Genomic DNA, 5,681 nt, shown 5'->3' with positions numbered 1-5,681 from the left:
CTCCCCGGCTGCGCAGGGGGCACCGGGCCAGGCTCCCCGGGGGCCTGGGGACCCCCGCCTGGGCCCTGGAAGGCGTCCCAGCACGGCGCAGGCCGGCCTCAGCCCTGTGACCAGCCCCGTCTGAAAATCAGGGCCCCCCCCCGACGGCCTCCACTTGAGAAAACAGCTGTGAGAGCCTGCACACGGAGAGAGGAGTCAACAAGTGTTGGCCAGCGCTGCGGGGTGGGCTTTGAGGGCCGTTCGGGGCGCCGCGGCGAGCTGGGCCTGGCTCCCCTTGCCTGCTGCGGACCCCACCGGCTGCAGGAGCCACACATCTGGATCCCACCCCCGGCCCCGCTGGCTCTGCCCCCAGCCTCTCCACCCCGGCTCTCCTTATCTGTAGCCTGGAGATGGAACCACCCACTCAGGACAGGGTCAGCGGGCCGGGCAGGGAAGTGCCGGGACCTTGTGCAAACAGAAGGCAGTGTGGCAATAACCCGGAGGTCAGAGGTCAGGAGGGGCTGGGAAGCTCCAAGGAAATGAAGCTCCCCGCATGTCACTGTTTGCTGGGCCATTCCCTCCGTGTGCCGATACCTTCCGGGTTGGGCTGGCTGAGTGGAATTTTCTGGAGTTTGGGGACATGGGCCCAGGAGAGCCTCACATTTTATGCTGGCCCTGTGCAGTTCAAAAGTGTTCTCCTACCACCCACCTCCTCCACGCACTTGGCTTGTGCTCTCCTTCAGCGAGAAGTCTCAGACTGCAGCCCACTGCCTAACTGCTCATTGTAGTTCGTTTGTGAACTTTCAAAGGTCGGCCCGCTGTGGTCTGCCAACTGGTTTCCCTTCCAGAAGCAGCTTCCGGTTCTGAGGTCCTGGATGTGCACTTCCCTCTCTAAGCAAAGGAAGAGAGGTCAGGGCAGCCTGGTAGTAAGTTTCCCTTCACAGGAGCGGGCGAAGCTGGATAGCAGGGCTCCTGGGCCCTTTGAACTGCAGGAGGCCGGCAGGGATCATTGGGTTTGGATCTGTATTATAGCAGAACTCTGCCTTTTCGTACTGAGACATCGCTTTCTCATCATCTACAAAGAGAGTTAGAGGGGTGCCATGGTGGAGGAATATTTTTTGTTGATGGGAGAATTTTAAATAAATCCCAAATCGAGTCACATTTGAGCAATTACGTTCTTTGCTGGAATGAGCCCTAACTCTACAGGCTGCAGTAATTATGTAGCACCGAACTCCGTGTAAATGGTTGAATGCAAATGATTTAATTGGAATATTGGTTTTTTATGTAGCAGGGATACCTTCTAAAAGTGTAGGACTCCAGATTCTTCTTACTGGTTCTTTTATGGCGAGGAGTTTTAAGTAACAGATGAATGGCACAGAGGTAGAGGCAGTAGTTCTTCTGAGACAGATTTTTCTTTGCTGAAATCTTGTTTCCGGTGTGGGGGGCCAGCCACTGGAATTAGGACAGCAGGGGCTGCGCTGTCTCCCTGTACCTCCTGGGCTGAGCAGTGCCTAGTCTGAAGAAGCCTGTAGAGGGATGAGGGCGAAAAAGCGATCTTGGGGATTGAGAGCAGAGGTTTCTGTAATTAACACTGATTAAGTGAGGTAGACGAGTACCCTGTTAGAGTATTCTCAGTAGTTATCAAGTGATTTTATAAGACTAACTGTTAAAATCAGATTGCAGCTGGGTGTGGTGGCACACGCATGTAATTCCAGCTCTCGGAGAATCACTGCGAGTTCGAGGCCAGCCTGGACCCTGTGAGAGTGAGACCCTGTGTCAAAAAAAAAAACCAAAAAACCAAACCAGATTGCATGGCTCTGATGTAGATTTAGGCCTCTGAGCAGCCCCATTTTGTGGAGTTGGTCTGATTTTCACCCATTTAGTGGATAGGAATGAGGAGGCCGCAGGTCAGGAGGTTGTTGGGCCTAACTATTCCTGCTGCCAGCTGCTAGTGATAGGTCTCTGCCTTCTGAACATGCTGTGGGGCTGTACAAGTCTACTTTCCTGGGATAGTAATTACCCGGGGGAGGACACAGAGCTAGAATATTGAAATTAAAAGTTTCAGTGGCGAGAAGTTAGAGAGTGGGTTGGGAGTGTGGCAGTGCAGGAGGGCACTTGGAAGTTCATTTTCTTACGCAGCTTCTCTCTGGGCCGTCGGGCACGACGCCTGCACTGTTTTCACAGACAGCTTTTAGGGTTAGATCCAAGACAGTTTAATGAAATGAAAGATTCAGTTTCTGAGCCATATTTCCAGTGCTTAGTACTCACATACTGTAGTCAGCATAGATTGAGATCATTTCCATCCTCAGAAAGTTAGATCAGACGGCATTGGCCCTGGGTACCTGCTGCTCTGTACATTTAAATCTGTTCCTGCTGGGCGTGGTGATGCACACCTGTAATCCTAGCATTCCGGAGGCTCAGGCAGGATGATCAAGGAAAGTTTGAGGCCAGCATGGGCTACGTAGTGAGTTCAAAGCAACCCTGAACTATAGAACAGAGACCCTGTCTCAAAAAAACACCCTGTCTGTTTTCTCTGTTTCTCTTCATCATATGCTAATACTGTGCTGATGACCAGGTGAAATTGCTTGTTCTGTAGGTCACAGCAGTTGACCAGTAGCAGTTAACATGCTTCAGACCAATGCACGTCACCTTTAAGAAGCATCCGTCCTGACTCTGCACTGTAAACTGCAGGGAGGGAGACAGCAAGTGTTACCTAACAGGGGCATCGAGATGGCCAAGTGGGCCACATAGAAAATAAATAGGTGTTAGGTGGAAAGCATATGGCTGGTAAGGAAAGGAATTTTTTTTGTTGTTGTTTTTGAGACAGTGTCTCACTGTGTAGTCCAGGCTCGCCTTGAACTCACAATGCCCAGGCTTAAAACGGGACACACCAGAAGTTTTTCCTTTAGGTGCAGTAAGTAACACATATCTCTCATCTCTCTACAGGGCAGAACCTTTATAAAGGCTTACAATTTCTAAACTAGATTATTTTGGCAAGACTAGAATACCTGCCTGGTCCCCAAACCTGACACCTTCCCGTGTGCTAGCGTTTTCCTGTCCAGCTGATGGAGGTAAATCCTTTCCTGAGCTAGCGACTTCTGCAAGTTCTTCTGTACTCCAGTCACTTTGGGATCTGGAAAAACCATTGGGATTTACAGGGCTCTGTCTTCAAGAAGAACTTTTGAGTGTGAGCTCAGCCTAGTATCTGAAGAATGACATAAAACCGAAGTTTAAACGAAGCCCCTGCAGTGATAGGCAGTGAGTTAATCCCTTGTTGGTCAGAGGCGGCCCTCGGAGATTGTGCCGGAAGTTATCAGCTATTTATAGTGATAATGAGTATCATCTGCTGACTCAAGAGTTGGCCTGAAGACCATCTTGGACCCAGACCTTTAATTCTGGGCCTCACCCCAGGCAGGCTGTCAGCAGACCAGGTCTGGGCGAGGCGGAGTGGAAACAGTTCCAAGCAGGTGTGCTGGGTGCACTGCACTTGGCCTGCGCACAGCTTTTGTGGCCAGCCCTTTGCTTTAAGACAGCTGGGCTGTCTTTTAAAAATGGAGGAGTTCTTTGGTTAAAATGTAGAGTTTTAGGGCTCCTTTGGGGAAAAAATGAGAATTTGTGGCTACCCTAGTTTGGTTTTTTTGCAGGGCTACTCTGAACTGCTCCTGCTGCCTTGGGTGGGGCCTGTTCCCTCCTTTACCACCAGCATGCTGCCCTGGTTTTGGCTTTTTCTGTTTATTTTTTGAGATAGAGTCTTGTTATGTACATAGTTCAGGCTGGCCTTGAACTCGCTGTATAGCTCAGGTTGGCCTAGAAGGCACATCGATCCTCCTGCCTCAGCCTCCTGGGTGCTGGGGTCACAGGTGGGCCAGCACACCGAGCCCTGGCCTGGTTTATGCGATGTGCGTGGTGGCAGCCCCGCAGGGCTGGAGGGCATCCGTAGTGGGCGGGTTCAGTTCCGGCCTCTGCACAGTGTGGGGCAGTGGGGAAATGTCCAGTGACTGTAGATTGTCTTTTCTTTTCCCCAGCTTCAGTTCCTCCGGTGAAATGAACATAGACAGCTACTTTATCTTGCGGGCCCCAGATCTCAGTTTATCTTGACTCCTGCCCTCTCAAACCTGCTTCTCCATCAGCAAAGCCATCAGCGTTACCTGCAAACAGCCCTGCCTGGCCCTGTGTGCAGCTTCTACCTGCTTAATTCATCAGCCTTTCCTACTGCGCCCCTGCCCCCGGTTCGGCTCCATCTAGCTGTCACCTCTTGCTGGGGAGCTTCTCCCCGACTGCCCCATGGCTCCACCCTCTTCAGGTCAGCCCCACTGCTTAGATGAGCGCCATCCTGACGCTCTCCGCCATCTCGTCTCTGCGTCACTCTGCTGTCTGCATTGCTTTCTTTTTGTTCCCAACTCCTAGTGTCCTGTGTGTGCTTCACTTTGTGGCTGCCCCCTCCTGCACAGGACACTGTCTGCTTTACTCTCCGTGTTGTGCTGGGGTGGTGGTGGCACCCAGTGGGTGCTCACGCCTGCTGAGCTGATGGAAGGTGATTTGTGGGCATCGCAGGTGTCACAGGGTGGCTTGGCCAGGCGCAGAGGGTCCCACCCTGCTGGTGGAGGCCAGAGGTTTCAGTCATGTGGGCAGGCCTGGGTGTTCCCACCACCCTGGGGTCCCAGGGCTGTTGGTGGCACCCCGACAGGACCCTGAGCATCCTGTATCCCTGTGAGACCAATGAGTGCGGAGCAAGCGTGTCCCGGAAAGGTGACCTGTGTGGCAAGGAGGGGCTTGGGGTGCTATGCAGTGAGCCTCATGCGGGAGGGAGGAACTTCCCTGTCCACTGTCTTTTCTCAGGTTCGCCTGCCTTGATCCTGGCACGGGACACCCTTGTCCACACGGGGGTGGGGGAAGCCTGCGGGAACTTCTCGGTCAGTGATTAAGCTGAGCACCTCACTTGTGTCGAGGTTTCATTCTCTGTGAAGTCTGGCCCTGACAGGAGTGAGGCGTAGCTCTACCTCTCGGATTCTTTCTGAGAATCTTTCTTTCCTGTCAGTTCTGTATATTTGTGCTGTCGTAATTAGAAAGAAAAATCTTAATTTTCAGAGCCTCACAGTAATCAGTGCGGAAGGAGCGGAGAGGGAGTGAGTGGTTGAGACTCTTAGTGAAGATTTCTTGGTGACGTGTTGGGACTTCCGAGAGGGCAGCTTTGGCCGGGGCTCTGAAGCCAGCCACCCTTTGCTGTCTGAGTGGGTTCGTTCTTAGATTGGAGGCTCCTGAGCCTGTTTCTTGGAGTTTCTGTTTTTTGAAACAGGGTCTCTCTGTGCTGTGTTTTGTTTTTTTGTTTGTTCTGGTACAGGGACTCAAACTTAGAACCTTGCGCTTGCTAGGCAGGGGCTGTGCCGCAGAGCTACATCCCCAGCCCTCACTGTGTAGTTCACTGTGGCTTTAATCTCATGGCGAGCCTCCTGCCTCTGTTTCCCAAGTGCGGGGATTAAAGGTATGCTCCACCACATCTGGCCAGTTTTGGTTTTTAAAAGCCTGAGGAGGACGGTGCAGTGGGCACGGAGAAGTCACTTCCCTGGGCACCTCAGGAGGTGGCGCCTCTCTTGACCCTGTTCCCTAATTCCTTTCTTTGAGACCGAGGTATCATGCATGCCTGGAGCAGGGAGGTGGCAGCAGGAAAAGGGCTCTGAGCCTCCAAAGTGCCCTGCTTCAGG

The sequence above is a fragment of the Chinchilla lanigera genome, unplaced genomic scaffold (assembly GCF_000276665.1).
Source record: "Chinchilla lanigera isolate Chin_1 unplaced genomic scaffold, ChiLan1.0 scaffold00014, whole genome shotgun sequence".
NCBI lineage: Eukaryota > Metazoa > Chordata > Mammalia > Rodentia > Chinchillidae > Chinchilla > Chinchilla lanigera.
Note: the sequence above shows the minus strand (reverse complement) of the source record.